This window comes from Cryptomeria japonica, chromosome 3 (genome assembly GCF_030272615.1).
Source record: "Cryptomeria japonica chromosome 3, Sugi_1.0, whole genome shotgun sequence".
Classification (NCBI taxonomy): Eukaryota; Viridiplantae; Streptophyta; class Pinopsida; order Cupressales; family Cupressaceae; genus Cryptomeria; species Cryptomeria japonica.
Genome location: NC_081407.1, coordinates 624,196,533 through 624,218,475, shown reverse-complemented (window position 1 = coordinate 624,218,475; position 21,943 = coordinate 624,196,533).

Here is a 21,943-nt window from a genome sequence, read left to right as displayed (position 1 = left end):
TGAATAAGTTTGCATGCATTAGGTCCTTATCAAAGAAACAAATCTTCTAATTTCTATCAGTACTTCTCTTTTTCATAATGGCTTAAATTCCTAACAATAATCTTCTACATATCACAACTATATTCACACTTATTTTATCAGTTTTAAAGGTATTCAATTAAAAACACTTTTGTTAGCATAATTGCAGGAAAAACTTTTGCCATCCCTACAAACTGTTAACTCCCATAGTTTAAATTCACTTAAAATAAACCTCTTTTGTGCTTGAGAGTGTAAGGTACACCCACCTGGGTTTAGTGGAGCCTAAAGTGTAGAGGGATTTGGTCTTTGACCATCTCTGTTCATTGGCCAAAGCTAATTGGATCAACTGAGGATCAGGCAAGTTTTTGGTTTTCCAACCTGTGGTTTTGGGCACCAACAGATTGGCGACTCTGCTGGGGAGTTGTCTTAGGAAGTATTCAGAGTCTTTGGTGATTTGTTTCAGACTCTACTGGAGGAAAGAACCTAGAAGATTAATAAAAGATATTGTTCCTCTTAGGAGGTGGTGACTCTAAATTTTAATACATGAATAATAGTTGGTATTTTGAGAAAGTAAGAGAAACCCCTAGGCATTTATCCATAACATTGATACAAGGGAGAAGGTCTCTGCATAAGGGACAAGATAATCTTGTTTAGTTGAGTCCAAAGAATAGGTACAAAAAAAATAAATCAACAACAAGTATGGCATTTGGGGGTTATAAGAAGTTTCCTAGCAACGAGGATGGTTCTTTATCTGGTGATAAGTTTGAAAATCTGGAGGAAAATCCATTCTATGCCTTAAATGTAAAAGATAATAATGGTGGCCATGATGAAAGCCTGACTATCGAGGAATAGGAGGAAAGGCAATGGGATGAAATCATACTTAAAATGGCTGACTTAAATGGAGATGAATCCAAAATGGCAGAGGCTCTTAGGAGACAACCAAATTGGATATTGCAAAAGCTAGGGTTACAAAGAGATACAATTCAAAGCCATAGGTTAGAAGGGATATAAGACAAAAGTAAAGGTGAGGGAGGTAGGCCAGCAACTCTTAAATATAGTTCCCCTCATATGAGAAGAATAGAGAAGCCTTTTGTAACCTTTGATAACCCGTTATTAAATGGAGGTAGAAGATGGATGGATGTGCCTAGGGATCAAAGTGAAGAAAGGCAGAGACACAACCAGGATAATGGAGGAATAAATGGAAATAGGGAAAATGATGGAAGTTGGAATAACACAAATAGAGGTAACAATAAAAATAATAGTAGAGGAAGTAATAGGTATGGCAGCAACCAAAATAATGAAAATAATAGAGGTAACAATGACAATTATGGAAATGGTAATGGTGGAGATAGAAACAACAATAATGGCAATGGAGGTAATAATGGGAATAATAATGGCGGTGGAAATAATGGGGACAATGGTAATTATGGCAGAAATGGTGGATTCAACAGAGTAAATATGAACAATCAAAACAATAATCAGGGTGGCAAACGATCTATGATCATTGAAAGATACAGATAATTGGATTTCATTGGCATTGTTGGTTATCCAAATTAGATCACTAATGATTTAAGCTTAGCCATCCCTAAATTCTCAGGAAATGAAATTGATTCAACAGAACAACATGTAGTTACTATAAAAAATACCATTGAAGAATTTGAGGTTCCTCATGAGGATGTATTCATGAAGTTGCTTGTTCAATCTTTGACAGAATATGTAGGAGAATGGTATAGAAGCCTTCTTGATGGATGTATTGGCAGCTGGCAGGAATTTGTAAAGTTGTTCTTGGAAGAATTTGGAGATCATAATGATCCTTCATTTGCATCCCATGAATTGACAAGTATAAAGAAGAATCAAAATGAATCAGTAGCTGAGTTTAATAAAAGATTTAATAAAGTATTAAATAGAATACCCAGAGATGTTAGGCTAGTTGATTCATTTTTTATTAACTTTTATTTGAGTGCTTTTGACAGAAAAACCCATTATGAGATTTTGTCTCATAGACCTGATACTCTACAACAAGAATTCAAGACAACTGCTACTTGTGAGAGTTGAGAAATACAACACCATAGGAGCCCAAATGATCTTTGCAAGTTGAATAAACCTGTTACAAGGATAAGTAAGCAAGCAACAGAGAAAATAATAAATACAGGAAAAATGCTCAAGAATGTGAGAGCTCTATATTCACAAAAATGTGTAATAGAATAATGGTACAAAGAAAAGATTCAACCTCTAATAGGTCAAGAAACCCTAAAAGGGAAAACCCTAGGCTTGCACATAATAATTAATAAAATAATTAATTATTATGCCCCTAATGTTAGCTTAAGTGTAAAAGAGATAAAGGGGAACTTAATTAATTAAACAAATGTTGTTTAATTAATCAAGTAAAGACCCAATTAGTCTAACATCCCCCCTTAAGCTAGACTTAGGGAGAAGATAAAACCTAGAACAACTACTGAAAGTAGGAAAGATGGGTCCCAGCAATAAGGCCTGATCAGGTACCCAGATACAAGGAAATCTCTATGAAACGAAGAAAAAGGAGAAAACCTAGTGGGAAAAAACTCCTCTCCAAAAAGAGATAAAAGAACATACTGAAAGAAACAAGAAGGAAGGAAGGAAGGCCTCATAAAGACCCCCCAAGGACAACTTCCATCACCCCAAGCATAGAGTGCAACTGAAGATAGTGTGGCGATGCAAAATGTTTCGTGAAGATGTCTACAACCTGCTCGACAGTGGGAATGTACTCCAAAATGAGAGAACCATCCTGAATCAACTAGCAGATGAAATGCATGTGAAGCTCAATGTGCTTTGTCTGCTGATGCTCTGCCAGGTTGCAAGAAATGTGAATAGCACTCTAATTGTCACACCAAATAATATTGGGACGATTAGGAGGAAAACCAAACTCAATCATCAACCATCAAAGCCATAAGATCTCATGACTGGCGAGCAGAGCAGCTCGATACTCAGCCTCTATAGACGATAATGCATGAATAGTCTGCTTCTTGCAAGACCATGTGATAGAACCAGAGCCAAGATAGAAAACAAAGACAAAAGTAGACTTTCAATCATTGACATCACCAGCCCAATCTAGTTAGTGTAGCCAACAATGTGAGGTTCCCCTGATGTGTAGTGAATGCCATGAGAAATACAGCCCCGAATGTACCGCAACATACATTTGACAACTTGCTAATGACTCTCATGAGGATAATGGGAGTATCGAGAGACAAGGCCAACCACAAAGGAAAGGTCAAGATGAATGTGTGTTAGGTACAACAAACTACCAACCAACTTCCTGTAAAGTGTAGAATCTACTGAAGGAGTGGAGCAAGTAGTAATCAAAACAACCCCTGACTGAAAAGGAGTGGGAGCAAGCTTGCAATCAAGCATACCAAAGCACTGAAGCATGTCAAGAGAATACTTTTGCAGGTAAATGTAGATCCCATCAGAAGACCAAATCACATGAAGACCAAGAAAATAGTGCAGAAGACCAAAATCTATCATCTCAAACTGGTCCATCAAAGCTCGTTGAAGATGCTGAATCATAGAGGACGAGCTACCTGTGATGAAGGGATCATCAAAATATAGCACAAGTATCGGGATCTCACCCTCAAGAAGCTGAATGTACACTATGTGATCGAAATGATAGCGGGTGAAACCAGTGGAGAGCAAGAAAGAGTCCATCTTCTCATACCAAGCTCGAGGGGCCTATTTGAGACCATATAATGAATGCCAAATTCTACAAACCAAAGAACTGTCCTGCACAAATCCCTGAGGCTGCTCCATATAAATTTCCTCCTATAGGTCTCCATGCAAGAAAGAACTCTTCACATCCATCTAAAAAAATGGGCATCCCCTAGAAGCTGCAAGGGATAGTACAAAGCGAATAGAGTTCATCTTGGTGACAGGGGCAAATGTCTTGAAGTAATCAATACCCTCAACCTGTGAGAAACCTTTCACAACAAGATGTGCTTTGTACTTATCAATCAAACCATCAACAACATACTTAGTGCGATACAACCAATAGCACTAAACCATCTTTCTGCCCTTAGGAAGAGGACAAAGATCCCAAGTATTATTCCTCATCAAAGAAGAATACTCCTCCTCCATAGCACAATCCCACTTAGAGTGTCCTGTAACCTCTGAAATTTTTTGAGGATCATCTGAAATGACATGACTCAAAAGACTAGAACCCACAGTATGAGAATGGGTGCGATGAGTATCTAAAGGATCACTAACCATAGATCTTGCCGCCTCAATAGTAAAGCGAGCCCACTTGGGCATTTGAGGTAGAGTAGGTGGAGGTGGGGATGGTGGATCATCAATAACATCATCAGAATCATCCTCAAAATAATCCTGAAGAGATGCAGTGGGGGGAGTAGGTAGAGGGGTAGACACTGGAGACATGGTATACACTATGGAAAGGTGCTCATCAATCTGAACATCCCATCAAAATAGGACCTCTCGGGAATCAGGATCAAACAACCTATATGCCTTAACATCCTCATAATAGCCAACAAAAATGAGGGGTTGGCTCTTCCACTCCATTTTTTTCCTCTGAGCATTAGGAATAAATGCCCATGCCTTATTGCCAAATACTCAAAAAAAAGAAACATTAGGCTTGTCATGAGACCAAGCCTCCTCAGGAGTCATATGTCGAATCGCCTTGTGAGGCATCCGATTCTGAATGTAGTTGGCACAATTGACTACCTCATCCCAAAAAGACAAATCCATGGACTTGAACTGAATCATACAATTCACCATCTCTCATAAAGTTTTGTTCTTTCGCTTAGTGACACCATTTTGCTGAGGGGTGTAAGGAACAATAAACTGATATTGTAAACCATGCTCAGTTCAAAAATCTCTAAAATCCTGATTCACATACTCCCCCCATTATCTGTATGGATCCGCTGAATAGAACAACCAAACTACTTCTCTACAAATGTTTTGAAGATTTGAAATGAATCAAAGACATCATAATTGTACTTAAGAAAGTACACCCATGTGCGTTTGGAGAAGTCATCGATAAAAGTGAGTACAGATATACTTGGCCCTAAAAAAAGGAGTAGGGAATGACATGAGGTCACTGTGAATCAACTCCAAAGGTGCCAAAGCATGAGGGACTCCTCCCTTCGAAAAGGGATCCCTATGATTCTTGCCAAGCACACAACAATGACAAACACCATCAGTGTAGAAAATCTGTGGGAGCCCAAGAACAAGTGCCCGTGTACTCATCTGCTGAAGATATCTGTAATTGACATGGCCCAAGCGCTCATGCCAAAGCTTACTCACTGAATCTGCATGTGCTATAAGAGATTAACCTGTACTCACAAAGGGCTCAAATCCATCAAATCTATAAAGACAAGATGCAGTATAAATACTCCAAGTAGCCACAACCAAATCAGAGTCATGGAGGTCCCGAATAACCACATCATGTGGTGAGAACTCAACTGTCTTACCAGAGCCACAATGGCAAATCTAATAAATAGATAGGAGGTTCATCGAGATGTCAGGAACAACCAAAACATCCTGTAGAGTACCCCCATCCAAAGAGACATAACCTAAACCCAAGACTGAAAGCTGAACATAGTCACCCACTGCAATCTATGAAGTACCACATGAGGCAAGCGAAGTAACCAACTGCTGAGTATGAGTCATATGGTGAGAAGTGATAGAATCTAAAATCCAAGTGGACCCATAGGTTGAAGCTCGAGCAGTGAGAGCATGACCTTTCCCTAGGGAAGGAGAAGACACCTAAGGTGAGGAGATATGATGCTGCTACATGGCTAACTCTAAAGCCTCTAATCATTTCCAACACCTAGAAACTGGATATCCTTCCTTGCCACAAAAATTGCAAGTATCTCTTGATTTCTTCTTAGTCTTGGAGGAAGACTCACCAGACTAGGAAGATTTCCCATGTTTCCGAGGAAATTATGGTTTAGAATTAGACTTAGGAGGTGGCTTGGAGGAATTATCACTTCCTGTAGAATTCTTCTTTGGCTTCGATTTCTTCTTTTGCTTCTCCTTAGAGGACTAAGCAACCAATGCTTTATTCTTGGACCCTAAGAGCATGTCCAATTGAGAAAGGTGAGAGTGCTTACGAGACAAACGCTCACAAAACACATCAAAGGTAGGCATGGTGAAACAAGCACCCAAGCCATCCATGGTGGAGTAGAAAGCAAAGGCAAAAAATTGAAAGGGACCCTGAAGCTTCGAAAGGATCAAGTGAATGCACTCTGGGTCTGTCTTGATCTTTCCACACCCCTGGAGAACAGATCTGGTAGTCTTGAATTTGTTCAAAAATCCTCAATGGTGGGAAAGGAATCAGGTGACAAGGAAACCAAATCTACCTCAATCTGTAATGCCTGGATCTGATTAACTCTCCTGAAGAGAGTCTCAAACTTCAACCACATAGCTTGAGGAGTGAGAAAAGCATCAATGTGAAACAAAAGACTGTCAAAAACATGTAATGAGAGCAAACCCATGGCCTCATCTATCTTGTTTCTGTGTTGAAGAAGCTCATAAGGATGCTGCAACAGAGGTTGAACCTCATCCAAATGAGACCACAACCCTCGGGCCCTAAGAATCCTCGTGATGGGAGGCTTCCAAGTGTGATAGTTGTGTGATGTCAACAACTCAACTAAAGAATCTGCCATGAAACTCTACACCTGTACCTGCTTGTGTTTTTTTATGATGTGATCTTTCAGAATAGATAGAAGATGCAGAAGGGTTTGTTTGTTTTGAGAGTTTTTTTGGTGTTCTAGATTTCTGATATAAATGACAAAAAGCGAGAAAAAAACACCCCCCCACAAGAGATAAACCCAAACCCTAGTACATACTGGTGAGAAGGAAGTGGTGCATAAGCAAAAAATCTTCAAACTGAAATCTCATGTACCTAATGAAAAATCTTAGAAACAAGATCACATATCTGAATGGAGCATGCTGAGAGATTTCCAATGCCTATTCATTTTTAAAAAATGAAGTCCATTTGCCCATTCTACGACCTCGAAAGTGCAGAAAAGTGACCCCACTTTGACTAGAAAAAAGTATAGACAAACAAAAAAGTTGAAAAAAATTCTAAAACCACAAGGTTTGACTCAGAACTAGCTTTCCGATGCCTATTTGTTTTCGAAAAAACAATTCCGCATGCTCAAGATATGGAAAACAAAAACCAACCCCCCTAAAGGAGGTAAGAGGGAGGTTGTCTGGTGGCAAGGCTTGGTGGAGGTAGCCCGTGAGCGGTGCTCTGGTGGTGGAGCAACGAAGCAAGGTGGCGGCAGGGCTGCAGTGGCGAGTGGGTCGCGCAGCAGTGGCAGCAGGGGCGGAGGGCGGTGACCGAGGGTCGGCAGGAGTCAAAGGCCGGTGGAGGCTGGCGGGCGAGGGTCGATGGTGATGGAGTCCGCTATGTCAGGGTTGGCAGCGGTGGCGCCTGCTGTAGGCCAGGGGCCTACAGTACCCTACGTACCATGGGGTAAACCCCTAAAATTAAATTTTTGTTTTTGGAAAAACTTGTTTGCCAAAAAAAACTTTTGATTGATGATTTTTTTGATTTTTTAAAAAATCTTTTTCAAAAAATGAAATTCTAGGTTGCATGTTATAAAAAGGCAAATTTTTTAAAATTTTTTCTTGAACTGCGTGGCATGGCCGTACGGCCTGGTACAGAACAAAAATTACCCCCAGAGGCTCAAGTGTAAAAGATGGTCAAGTTTTATATGACCATAGGGGTTTTTGGGCCTTTTGAGCATGATGGTGAGGTCCGTTTAGGCCTAAAGTGCTCAGAAAAAAGGCCTATCACTAGGTGCACAAAAAAAACTTCTGAAAAGCCCCAGATCTGCTTCCAATGCAAAACACTCAAAACAAAAACAGGTAGCTGCAGATTTGAAGCTTTGATACCATGTGAGAGTTGAGAAATACAACACCATAGGAGCCCAAATGATCTCTGCAAGTTGAATAAACCTGTTATAAGGAGAAGCAAGGAAGCAACAAAGAAAAAAATAAACACAGGAAAAATGCTCAAGAATGTGAGAGCTCTGTATTCACAAAAATGTGTAATAGAATAATGATACAAAGAAAAGATTCAACCTCTAATAGGTCAAGAAACCCTAAAAGGGAAAACCCTAGGCTTGCACATAATAATTAATAAAAGAATTAATTATTATGCACCTAATGTTAGCTTAAGTGTAAAAGAGATAAAGGGGAACTTAATTAATTAAACAAATGTCATTTAATTAATCAAGTAAAGACTCGATTACTCTAACACTACTATTGAGAATAATAGGAAAGTTGTTGGGAAGGTTGCCAAGAGAGATAATTCAAAGTTGTTCAATACCAGGGTTCCCAAGAAAGATGAACTCACTTAGATCATGGACATGCTTAAGGACCTAAAGGGTAAGCAAAATCCTAATGAAAAGCCACCATATAGAAACAAAAAACAAATGAATTACAATAGATCGAGACTACATGATATGCCATATAACACAAACTGGAAGGATGGGAAGCCAATGAAACCTAATGTAAGCAAAGAAACTCTTGATCCACTAAAGAAGGCCACAAATTTCATAGATGAATATCCATGGTGGGATGTTTGTAATATACCTCATGTTGCTGAACAGTGCATGATTGCCCAAGGTTTGATAGAGGAGGAAAATAATAATGAGGATTGTGAGCCTATTATAAATGTACTTTCATCTAATCCATATCGGGGAAGGGACGAAGACTCATTCGAGGGGGAGCATTTTTCTGATGTGCAGCAAATGAGAGAAAACCAACATTACGGTATACAACAGGTCTTTTCAGATGATGATGATGAAGATATTTCAACTTTGAGAAGATTGTTTCAGGATGATACAGTGCCTTCACTAAGGAAGAAAAAAAATCCTTCACTATTGCAGCAGTAGAACACGTTAAGAGAAATTATCAGCTGATAAATAGGAATGTAAATAATGAGCAGGGAAAGCCAGCAAGTACGTTTGCCAAAATTAAAAAACCAAATGGGAACAAAGACAACACTTTCAAAAGTAAGGATGCAAATGCCAAAAAGGGAAAGGAAGAAATGCTAGAACAGGCCAAGAAAGAAGAAATGCCAAAACTAATTAAGCCTGTGGAGCAGAAGCAAGTAAGTAAGCCCATTTCAAATAGTAATTCATTCATGTCCTAGGCGTTGTCTCAAGTAAAGATATCTATGCCATTGCTAGAAGTAATAGAATTCCCAAATTACAAGAATGAGATGTTGAAAATTATATCTAATGTTGGAGAAGTAAGTAGGGAAGATCCTAAATCAAAAGAAGATCCTCCTGTGGTGTATCTTGGCATGTATATTACCAAAAATCTCACACAGGTAGATCCTTTCTATCTAACATTGTTGATAAACAAAAAAATGCTAAAAAATTGCATGATAGATTCAGGAGCAGCAGTAAATATCATGCCAAAGGATGTCATAAGAATTGGGAATGCATGTTGATACACCCTATGGTAAATTCTATGCCATGGACAATAGATCAATTCTTGTAGGAGGAATTATGAAGGACATTGAGTTCAGATTCCCAGCCTGCCTAGACACTACATACAAGACAAATATCACAGTTGTACAAGTGCCTAGGAACTATGGGACGTTGCTATCCAGACAGTGGTCTAACTTGGTGGGTGGACATGTCTATCTTGACTTGTCATATGCCACTATTCTAGTGAAAGGAACATAGGTCAAAATAAACAGAGAACTAGGATCTCCCTACCTCATAGAAGAAGTTGATCCTGATGAAATGATTTGTTTTTGCCACTCAGATATGGACAAATTTTAGGTAAGTATTTCTAAACCTTTAAAAGTTGATAAAATTACAGAAACGGTTAAACAAAATAAAAATTTAATTTGGAAATTGTATTTTGATGGTGCCTATAGTAAGGATGTAAATGGAGCACGAGTTGTACTTATTTCACCTAATGAAAAATATTTTAAATACTCTTGTTAGCTTTCGAGTGTACTAATAATATTTTTGAATATGAGGCCCATTTATTAGGACTTAAAATAACAAATAAACATGGCATTAAGTTACTAACAGTTTATGGTGATTCAAAATTAGCTATTTCACAAATTAGAGGCAAATTTTCTATAAAAATGCAAAATTAAGAAGCTACGGGAACGAGGTTTGGGATTACATTTAATTTTTTGATGTTTTCTCCATAAATTGGGTTGAAAGGGCCAATAACATTTTGGCAGACTTCATGGCTAACCCGGTGATCAAACATAATGATGTCCCTTTTGATGATATTACCCAAGTAGAAATCAAGACCAAACCATCAGTCCCTCACAATATAAAGAGTTGGAAAGTATTTGATGATGATAGGGATTTGCTAAAGTTTTTGTTTTGGGAGAATAGTATGAGCACCAGCGGAATGATTGGAATGGAATTGTGGAGGACAAGGATGGCAAGGGGACTGTACTTGGGCAAGAGGTGTTGCAACTAAAAACAAATAAAATTCAAAAAGGATTGATAGAGCTTGAAATAATTTTTGATGATAAAGATATAGCAAGTTTTAGACCTAATTTAGGAGGATGTGAGGATGTTGAAAAAAAAAAACTTGGGAAGTGAAAGAAATCCAAGAGAAGTATATGTTGGAAAAGGGCTCACACCAAAAATCAGAACAATATTGATTGATCTGCTAAGGAAGTACAAGCATGTCTTTTCTTGATCATATGATGATCTTAAAGCATACATGGAAGACTTGTTCCAACATGAGATACCCTTGAAGCTTGATGCAAAGACTTTCAGACAGAAGCAAAGACCAATAAACCCTACTTTGGCTCCCAAGATGAAAGAAGAGCTGATGAAAATGAGAAATGCTGGTATTATTGAGCCCATAAGGCACTCAACATGGGTATCCAATTTGGTCCCAGTCAGAAAAAAGAATGGTGATATCAGATTGTGTATCGACTTTAGGAATTTAAATGTTTCATCTTTAAAAGATAATTATGCTTTACCTAACATGGAGACTCTTTTGCAAAAAGTCATTGGAAATGAATTGTTATCTATGATGGATGGCTTCTTAGGCTATAATGAAGTCAAAGTTAGGGAAGCAGAAAGGTTCAAAACTGCTTTCACCACACCTTGGAGCACCTATGTCTATGCTAGGATGCCTTTTGTAATGAAAAATGCGGGAGCCACATTCCAGAGGGCTATGGATGTAGCCTTTGATGGGATGATTGATTATATCTTGGCAGTCTACGAGGATGAAATGACTACTTATTCTAAAAGAGCAGAAGACCATTGTAATGACCTAGAAAAAATATTTATTAGAGCATTGGAATATGGCATATCTTTAAATCCCAAAAAGTGTCATTTTGGAGTTACTGTGGGAAAATTGTTAGGTCATATTGTTTCAAAAGATGGTGTGAGAATCAATCTAGAAAGGATTGCTGCTATTGCTAAGATTCAAAACCCTAAAACAGTTAAGTCAATTCAATCTTTTTTCGGTCAAATTAACTTTGTAAGAAGATTTGTTTCAAACTTCTCTGAAATTATAAAACCTATTGCTAAAATGTTGAAAAAGGGTGCTGAAATAAAGTGGACTAATGAAGCTCTTGAAGCTTTTATAGACATCAAAAGAGCCATCAAGGAAGCCCTTGTATTAAAGTCCCCTGATTTCTCCAAACCTTTCCAAGTGTTTTCATTTGCTTCATTCTATACTATTGTTGCTGTCATGTTACAAAAGAATGATGAGGGTCATGAAGAACTAGTGGCATTCTTTAACAAAACATTGCAAGCATCTGAGTTGAACTACGATTTAAATGAAAAACATGCTTATGCTCTTGTGAAAGCTATTAAAGTTTTTGGACCTTACTTGGTTGGTGCCACTGTTATTGCATATGTACCAAATGTTGTTGTTAAAGACATCTTTAGACAATCAGAGACTACTAGAAGGAGATGCAGATGGATAAACCAGACCCAAGAATTCAATATTGATATACAAATCACAAAGTTGGTGAGGGGTCAGGGTTTAGCAAAATTGATGGCAGAATCCAATCTTGAAGCAACACATGTAAATCAAATAGAGTTGGAAGATACATAAATGAGCATTGAGAGGTGCCCTTGGTATACAAATATTATTTATTATTTGAAATACATGAAGTGTCCTAATAGTTTAAATGATAGCCAGAAAATAACTTTAAATCTTCAAACATCTAGGTATGTATTACTTAATGGACATTTATACTGGAAAAATAGAGATAGCATTCTCTTATTGTGTCTAGATGAGTGTTAAGCACCTGTTGTTTTAAGAGACTTACATGAAGGTGTATGTGGAGGCCACTTTTTAGCCAAAACCGTTGCTCATAAAATTATTAATGCCGGTTATTATTGGCCCCAAGTTTTTAAGGATTGTCATACTTATATCAGAAAATGTGAAGCTTGTCAAAAAATTTCAGGGAAGCTCAAGTATAATGAAGCTATTCCTCTCAAACCCATGCATACAGGAGAACCATTCTTGATGTGGGGTATTGAATTCATAGGGGAAATAACGAACAGATCTAGTGGTGGGAATAAATAGATTTTGGTGGCTACTGATTATTTTACTAAGTGGGTTAAATCATTCCCACAAGACAGGCTACAAGCAAAGTGGTGACAAAGTTTCTTTTGGAAAACATTCTGACTAGATTTGGAGTACCTCAGAAGATTGTGGTAGACAATGGGATGTGTTTCAGATCCAAGGAGTTCTCTAATTTTTGTGAAAATTATGACGTCACTCTGTCCTATGGATTTTATTTCCGGTAGATCACTGACTCACCCCCTTCTCAGTGATCCCTAATTATAACAATTGGTATAAGATCCTAGTTCCTCTGAGGAAGTTGAACCGCTTGAGGAAGATCCGAGAGATTGATTATATGGATTCTAATTTTTAGAGATAACTCAATGTGGCACTTGATGATCTTGATGCAGCTAGAAATAAGAGCTGTACCCTGAAGAAGAACCTGAATGCTACTGATGAATTCATTAGTGAGCTGAAGGACTTGAGACAGAAAATGTTGCTTTGAAGAATGAGATACAATCCATTATGATGAGGCTGACCAAGGAAATTGAGGACTGAAAGAAGAATGAAGAGAATCTTGCACAATCATTGAAGGAAAGAGTTGATGAATGCTTCAAGCTTACCTATGAGAATGATTAGTTGAAGCTTGAGTTGACACAATCAAGGAATAATGGTCAAGAACTTAAAAGATAGGTTACTACCTTGAGAGATGAACTTGCTACTCCCAATGAATACAAATACAAATTCCAAGCTAGTTCAAAAAGGCTTGATGAGATGCTGGAAAGTCAGAGACATGGAATGGATATGTGAGGCCTAGGATTTGAGAAAGGTGAATCCTCTAGATCTGGATAATGAAATGCAAAACCTGGTCAGAAGAAAAGAAAGAATCCCCCAGTAAGACAACCTAATGTTCATAAATTCAATGGTAGATGTTTTAATTGCAATAATTTTAGTCATATGGAAAGTCAATGTAGAAGTAGGATGAATAATGGAATGATGAGTAGTAACAATATGATGAACAATATGAATAATATTCCTACCTTTACCGGTCAGTGTTTCATATGAAATAACTTTGGACACAAGTCAAATATGTGTAGAGTAGTAATGAATAACTTTCAGAACAAAATATGCTATGCTTGTGGAATGTTTGGACATATCTCTAATCAGTGCAGGACAAGACCAAATCAGATGAACTTCAGACCTATGTAGAATAATGTTGTTTGTAGAGCATGCAACAAAGCCGGTCACATTACAAAGTAATACAAAAGAAAAAGTAGTGCTCCAGTAGATAAGAACAAATCAGATGAAAAGGAAAAGGTAGATGAGATCAAAGATCAACATAAGAAGACGTGGGTAAAGAGGGATGAATATAAGGCAGATGGTGGATTTGTACCTGAATCTGATGCAGAACCTTCATCCGGTAACTAGGGATTTTGGCCTTAGGGGGAGGTAAATGGATAATAGATTGTAGGAATTGAATTTTAGTTGATATTTGGAATTCAGTTGGCTAATTTTGGCATCTGGTAGTTAAACAAGGCATCCAGTTGGATATTTGAGGCGCATTTATTTCACAGTGAAATTAGGGTTTACAAACTTAAAAGGGAAAATACAAGATTTATTATTCACTTTGTGAAGTGTTTTCGATCTACAAAACAAGATGATCAAGGATTCCAGGCGATCAAAGAGATAAAAGCAATCTGACGAGTGATCTAGGGAATTTGATAGTCAGTTGAGGTATTTTTCGAAGAGAATTTCTGAGTTTGGTTTTCTGAAAATTTGAAATGGAATCCTCATCTTCCATTGCTACTCCATTGGTTGTTGAGGTCAAGGATAGAACCCATCCTATATTCAAGAAGCACCCCTACAAATCAATGGAGGTTGACCTAGTTGGAGCTTTCTCTTCCATTCCGTACATAATCTTGCATGTAGATGATATAAGGGCATATATTCACTATGAGATTGAGGAAACCAATAATGAAGACATTTTGGATCTTTATACCAACAACATAATGGATGAAATCGGCAACCCTAAGCCATAATTTATGCAGTTGCAGAGAAAGGGTTTCACTTCGTTTGTGAACTTTTCATTGTTTGATGAAATTGAATGGGTGAGGTATGTATTGAGCATAATTCATGTAGAATTTATATGGCTAGAACAACCCTATTAAATTACTTCAGAAGAAATTAGGGAGGTAACTTGTTTGAATCAAATTGGTGACAAGCCAAGGCTATGCAAAGTCACAAACTTGTCGTCAACAAGTTAACCGGTGCATAATTTGATAGGTGATCAATGAAGATCAACACAATCAAGGAAGATGATGTTAAGTTTGCTGTGATGGTTATAGGTTATAAGGTGTATCAATCTAACCGACTGAATTCATTATTCGACACTGCCATCCATGAAACCTACCAGATGGTGCTCATTGTGATTTGTGTAGTATTCTATTGGAGGAATTGATGATAAATTTGAAGAAAATTAAGAAAGATAAAAAGAATGTCTTCAAATTTGGTTCGTTGGTTATCTTTCTGGCACTTTACTTTTTGAATCAGATCCCCAGAACCATAGAGTCAGTGGGGTTTAACAAACTAGTGGCCCAATAGATAAAGTAGGGTCTTGATAGACTTGGAAACAAAGACAATCAAAATGCCGCATTATGGGCATTGTTCAAGACTTTTCAGGACAAGATAAAGTAGAGGGTCAGAATCCCCAAGGAAATTGTGAAGAAATATGAGGGGACAATCTGTTTCATGGTAAATAGAGATGAATGTCTCATTGAGGTGATTGAGCCCCAAACGGTGTGGATCATGCCTATGGGATATGATGTTGATGCAGTGACTTTGGATGCCTACGCACAACACCTGCTAAATGCTCTGGTAGACTCCAAAGAAGAAAGGTTCAAAACTTGCAAAGAGAAATCAATGTAATTGCACACCAAGTTCACCAAACCGGCTATGAAAAGAAAAGTTCCCAAGATAGTAGAGGAAATCCTTGTTGAGGAAGGTAACCCTCAAGAAAAAGTTAGATTTGCAAGAGATGTAGTTGAAAAGATGAAGAAACAAAAGACTGCACCTGCTCAAGTCAAAATGAAGGTGATAGGGTCTTCTTCCACTCCGATGAAGACACCTCTTGTTGAATCAAAACCCTCTGGTTCATCTGCTAAGGGTAAAGGTGTTCTGAGGAAGAAGTAGAAACCCCAAAGGGACTATATAGAAGTTTATTCAGTGGCATCTGAAACTGAGTTAGATGTAGACATTCCCAAGGTCCCAAAGAAAGGAGAATTCACTTGCGTAATTTGGAAACCTCAATCTAGTGCTGAGAAGATAGGGTTGAAGGAGAAGAAGGAAAAATCTGATCCTGTACTGACAAGAAATCCTAAGTGAGGAAAGAAGATAAAATCTAACTTGGATGAGGCAATTGAATCCGGTAAGATGAAGACCACCCAAACTGAGTATCATATTATTCCTCCTCTGTTCACTCAAGAATTAATAGATGAAATTATTAAAGATGGAAATTTGAAGAACATTTCTGTATATTATGAGAATATGGATGATAAGGATAAGCGGAAAATTGAAAAAGTTGTAGTTTTGTATATGGATGTATTTAGTAAAGCATTGATTGAATTAGAAAAATATCTTCCAAAAGATTTGTACAGTTTAATAAATGGTAGGAGAAAATCTGCTAGTTAAATGGATAGAGAAATAAAGGAAAGTGAACTAGTCAATCAGTGCACTAGTATCACTATTGAAGAAATTGATAGATTAATTTTGTTATCAAATAAAAAGGAATTCAGGAGCAAGCATAGAGTCAACAACCTGATGGTTAGAAGAGTTGAAGAAATAAGGAGAGAAACTAGTGCAATCTAGAAGAATTTTCTCACTGAGAACCGGGTAGTAGAAATTGTTTCACAAGATGAAGCCACTCAGTCAAAGAATCCTCTGATAAATGATGTAAATAAGGAGGACACTCAGGATGTTGCAGAGCAATAAATTTTGGATTCTATAGAGGTTAATACTGTTAAGGAGAAAGATAAATCGAATGAGGTAGAGGCTGGTGCACCAAGTGGTGACACTGGTGCATAGGAGGCACCCAAAGAAGGTCAAAACCAGACAAGTTGAGGCTGAGAAAAAGGTAGAAGAAAAATAGGAGGAATCGAATAAAGGGAAGGGTAAGGTTATGGAAACTCCGATCCTCATGGAAATTGACACATCAAAAATTCAAAGTCAAGGGAGCTTTCCACAAATTAATATCATCTTTGACAAACCTTTCAATCAGATGTCTCTGACAGAAAGGATGATTGTTGTTGCCACTCTCCAAGCACAAGCTAGTCAGGAGTTAGCGCAGTCAGAATCTAAAGAGAAGAGACTCATTGAGAAACCAATTTCAATTTTGGAATAGGTGGTACCAGAACTACAACTTGTTGCTAATGCCAATTCATCTAGTAAGTTCTAGAACTTAATAGATCACATATCTTGTCAGTTTGATTCTTTGACCAAGGCATCAGCTAGGCAGGCTATGGAAAAATTTAAAGGTGCCAAAGTTTAAATATTTTTGCAAATGGTTAACAATGATTAGGCCCAACTTGATAAGGAACTAAAACTAATTGATGAGGCCTTAACAAAAGGTGCTAAGATTTATAAGTATTGTCTAGTTTTGACAAATTTTACTACTGAAATAGACAAGCAAATAGATAATTGCAGAGGACAGTTAGCTAAGATTTCTCAGGCTTATGATCTTATGGTTAACTTAACCGACAATATTGAAGGGTAAATTTTGACTATTATGGAGCAGATTAGGAATTTTGAGAAGGAGAAGGAGAGAATGGCTAGGCGGATAAGTGAACTCCGGAACCTAATTGGTCCTCAGTTAGACATCTTAGTGTACCATAAGATGGACTGCATTCAAAATATGTCTCAGGAGACTCCAACTAAGATTGTAGCTATAGAATTTCATGCTTATGTTTTGAATGGTTTTGTTTCAATTTTGGAGGAATTGCAGGCAGGTTGGAACACCTATCTTGGGTTCCTTAAGATGGAATATGCATATATACTTAAGCATGTATAGATTTGATCATCTATTGTATATGTGCAAAATATTTTGTTGCACACCCTATCTTTGGCATTGTTGTCAAAGGGGGAAAGATTAGGTGAAAAATGTACATGTTGATTGTGTATGGAGTGTATAGTCTGGTGATGCATATTTTTGGATTGCTGATCTAAGGGGGAGCCTTAGAAATATTTATTCTTGATCCGGTGTATAGGTTTCATAGGTTTCTACACAGTCATTTTTTCACAGGTGTTTCCATCAATAACAAAGGGGGAGATTGTTGGCAATTGACACTCATCTGGTGACTTCCAGTAGTTTCTTATTGGTCTAGGGTTGTCATTGATGACAACTCTTCTTAGTGATTGGATCCGGTGATCGTGATTCATCTTATCCAGAATCAAGAGTTAACCGGTAGGTAGTTAACCAGTTTAACATGACTATCTCACTGATGTTTTGGTTCGGTAATATTTTTTATGATTGCGATGTTTTTGGTGATTGATTTTCTGATCTCGGTGAATGGGAAGATCTTTAGGAGGCATGCGATTACACTCTTTTGGTCCGATGCTATATTTTGATTAAATATTGAAGCCGACTTGGAGCTACATGTTACACTTGTTGAAGCGGACTTGAAGGAGATTATTTTTTATTAAGACCAGATATATAAGATCGAATTGGCAATTGGTTTTTGGTGTAATACTATTGTGGTGATCCGTTTTGGTGTGATTGAGCGCAGTTTCATGATTGCATTTAGTTTATAGACAATCTGGTAGCTCATTGAGACAAAAACAAAGTATTTGCAGAGCGAGGACAGTTAGAGATCTAGTGCTTAACCAGAACTCATTCATGCATTATCAGATGCTATTTCAGAGTTCATTTCATTGTATTTCCTCATTGTAATTGAATTGTAAGTTAGTGAGACTTTTCTAAAGGTTGTAGCCTTCTGAGTCATTGTAATTGAGTAGTGAGCCTTAAATGCAAGTGCATTCCCCATCTATGTAATATTTATGTACTCCTCATCATAGTATATGAATATTGTGGGTTCAAGCCCCACTATGGTTTTTTCCTTTCTGGGTTTCCACGTAAAAATTCTGGTGTTGTGGATCTGTGGTTTATTTGTTGCTAGTTTATGTTCTTTTCTGTTGTGCATTGCTAATTGGTGGATAAAGAATAAGTTTGTGGATTTGATTTCCAGCAGATCATTGATTCACCCCCCACTCTCAGTGATCCTTGATTCTAACAGTGATCCCTTAGGACATCATATTCTCCTAAAGGGTCATGTGGTGTCCTAATGGGTCATGATGTCATTAGGGGTCATGTGGGGTCCTAATTGGGCCACACATTTTTTACGACACCATATGACCCCTTGGGACACCATACGACCCCTTTGGATATCATATGGTCCTAAGGGGTCATGTGGTGCGCTAATGGGTTTTATGGTGTTGTTAGGGGTCTTGTGAGGCAACACATGTGTTACAACACCATATGACCCCTTACGACACCATACAACCCCTTAGGATATCATATGGTCCTAAGGGGTCATGTGGCTTGCTAAGGGGCCATATGGTGTCTTTAGGGGTCATGTGGATTCCTAATGGGGCCACACATGTGTTAGAACACCATATGACCCCTTAGGACACTATACGAACCCTTAGGACATTGTATGGTCCTAAGGGGTCACGTGGTGTGCTAAGGGGTCTTATGGTGACATTAGGGGTCGTGTGGGGTCCAAATGGGGCTACAAATGTGTTACAACATGGTATGACCCCTTAGGACATTATATGGTCCAAAGGGGTCGTATGGTGTGTTAAGGGGTCATATGGTCCTGTTAGGGGTCATGTGGGGTCCTAATGGGGCCACAGATGTGTTACAACACCATATGACCCATTAGGACAACATATGACCCCTTAGGACATCATATGCTCCTAAGGGGACATGTGATGTGCTAACGGGTCACATGATGTCGTTAGGGGTCATGTGGGGTGCTAAGGGGTCTTATGGTGTCATTAGGGTTCATGTGGTATTCTAATGTAGCCACACATGTGTTACAACATCATATGACCCCTTAGGACACCATATGACCCCTTAGGACACCATATGACCCCTTAGGACATCATATGCTCCTAAGGGGTTATGTGGTGTGCTAAGGGGCACATGATGTTGTTAGGGGTAATGTGGGGTCCTGATTGGGCCACACATTTTTTACAACACCATATGACCCCTTAGGACACCATACGACCCCTTAGGATATCACATGGTCCTAAGGGGTCATGTGGTGTGCTAAGGAGTCTTATGGTGTCGTTAGGGGTCTTATGGGGTCCTAATGGGGCCACACGTGTTACAACACCATATGACCCATTAGGACACCATATGACCCCCTATGACATCATATACTCGTAAGGGGTTAGTGGTGTTCTAAGGGGTCACATGATGTCGTTAGGGGTCATGTGAGGTCCTAATTTGGCCTCACATGTGTTACAACACCATTTGATCCCTTAGGACAACATATGCTCCTAATGGGACGTGGTGTGCTAATGGGTCACATGATGTCATTTGGGGGTCATCTGGGGTGCTAAGAGGTCTTATGGTGTTGTTAGGTGTCATGTGGGGTCCTAATGGAGCCACACATGTGTTACAACACCATATGATCCATTAGGACACCATTTGACCCCTTAGGACATCATATGCTCCTGAGGTGTCATGTGGTGTACTAAGGGGTCACATATGTCCTTAGGGATCATGTGGGGTCCTAATTGGGCCAGACATTTGTTACAACACCATGTGACCCCTTAGGACACCATATGACCCCTTAGGATATTATATGGTCCTAAGGGGTCATGTGGTGTACTAAGGGGTCTTATGGTTTCGTTAGGGGTCTTGTGGTGTCCTAATGGGGCCACACATGTGTTACAACACCATATGACCAATTAGGATATCATATGCCCCCTTACAACATTGCATGCTCGTAAGGTGTAAGTGTTGTGCTAAGGGGTCACATTATGTCATTAGGGGTCATGTGGGGTCGTAATTGGGCCACACGTGCTACAACACCATATGACCCCTTAAGACATCATATTCTCCTAAGAGGACATGTGGTGTGCTAAGGGGTCACATGATGTCATTAGGGATCATGTGGGGTGCTAAGGGGTCTTATGGTGTTTTAAGGGTTCATGTGGAGTCCTAAGGGAGCCACACATGTGTTACAACACCATATGACCTCATAGGACACCATATTACCCCTTAGGACATCATATGCACCTAAGGGGTCATGTGGTGTGCTAAGGGGTCACATGATGTCGTTAGGGGTCATGTGGGGTCCTAATTGGGCCACACATTTGTTACAACACCATATGACCCCTTAGGACACCATACGACCCCTTAGGATATCATATGGTCCTAAGGGGTCATGTAGCATGCTAAAGGGTCTCATGGTGTCATTAGGGGTCTTATGGGGTCCTAATGGTGCCACACATGTGTTACAACACCATATGACCCATTAGGACACCATATAAACTCTTAGGACATGAAATGCTTGTAAGGGGTCAGTGGTGTGCTAAGGGGTCACACGATGTCGTTAGGAGTCATGTGGGGTCCTAATTGGGCCACACGTATTACAACACCATATGATCCCTTAGGACACTATACGACCCCTTGGGATATCATATGGTTCTAAGGGGTCATGTGGTATGCTAAGGGGTCATGTGGTGTCTTTATGGGTCTTTTGGGGTCCTAATGGGGCCACACATGTGTTAGAACACCATATGACCCCTTAGAACACCATACCATCCCTTAGCACATCATATGGTCCATTAGCACATCATATGGTCCCAAGGGGTCATGTGGTGTGCTAAGGGGTCATATGGTGTCATTAGGGGTCTTGTGGGGTCCTAATGGGGCCACACATGTGTTAGAACACTATATGACCCCTTAGGACACCGTACGACCCCTTAGGACATCATATGGTCCTAAGGGGTCATCTAGTGTGCTAAGAGGTCATATGGTGCGGTTAGGGGTCATGTGGAGTCCTAATGGTGCCACACATGTGTTACAACACCATATGACCCATTAGGATACCATATGACCCCTTAAGACATCATATGCTCCTAAGGGGTCATGTGGTGTGCTAAGGGGTCATATGATGTCATTAGGGGTCATGTGGGGTCCTAATTGGGCCACTCGTGTGTTACAACACCATATGACCCCTTAGAACATCATATGCTCCTAAGTGTACATATGGTGTGCTAAGGAGTCATATGATGTCATTAGGGGTAATGTGGGGTCCTAAGGTGCCACACATGTATTAGAACACCATATTACCCCTTAAGATATCATACATGGTCCTAAGGGGTCATATGGTGTCATTGGGGG